The sequence below is a fragment of the Rutidosis leptorrhynchoides genome, chromosome 6 (genome assembly GCF_046630445.1).
Source record: "Rutidosis leptorrhynchoides isolate AG116_Rl617_1_P2 chromosome 6, CSIRO_AGI_Rlap_v1, whole genome shotgun sequence".
Lineage (NCBI taxonomy): Eukaryota > Viridiplantae > Streptophyta > Magnoliopsida > Asterales > Asteraceae > Rutidosis > Rutidosis leptorrhynchoides.
Genome location: NC_092338.1, coordinates 281,344,655 through 281,345,224, shown reverse-complemented (window position 1 = coordinate 281,345,224; position 570 = coordinate 281,344,655). Strand labels below are relative to the sequence as shown.

At 38.4% G+C, this 570-nt stretch overlaps 1 non-coding gene across 1 annotated transcript; it reads left to right on the top strand.

Annotated features, from left to right (window-relative positions):
• The first annotated feature begins 232 nt into the window (after nucleotides 1-232).
• On the top strand, nucleotides 233-339 carry LOC139856246 (small nucleolar RNA R71). Its single transcript, XR_011761741.1, has one exon. It is a non-coding gene; the product is annotated as a small nucleolar RNA R71 (small nucleolar RNA).
• Nucleotides 340-570: the final 231 nt, after the last annotated feature.

The following is a 570-nucleotide window of genomic DNA, read 5'->3' as shown; positions in this document are numbered from 1 at the left end:
TGCGGAAATGGAATCAAAGTCATGGCCAGAATCGGCTCTAGCCGCTTTAGATGATCTAATGAAGTCTTTTTCTTGATGCCACTCATGTGAGTGGGAAGCAATGTTATCAATATTTTTGTAAACTTCAATTGCGATTTTCTTCATAATGGAACCACCAGCTGCTATGTCGATATCTTTTCGTGTAGTAATGTCGCATCCTTGGTAGAATATTTGTACTATTTGATAAGTGTCTAAATCATGTTGAGGACATCCTCTCAACAACTTTTCGAATCTTGTCCATGCCTCATATAGAGTTTCATTTGGCTTCTGTGCGAACGTAACAATTTTTCCTTGAAGTCTCACGACTTTAGATGCCGGAAAGAATCTTTTAAGAAATTTCTCAACTAAAACATCCCATGTGTCAATCGCCCCTTCAGGTAATGATTCTAACCAATCTTTGGCTTCTCCCTTTAAAGTCCAGGGAAATAACATGAGATAGATCTGTTCATCCTCAACTTCTCTGATTTTGAATAGAGTACAAATCCTATTAAAGGTACGAAGATGTTCGTTTGGATCTTCCTTCAGCGCACC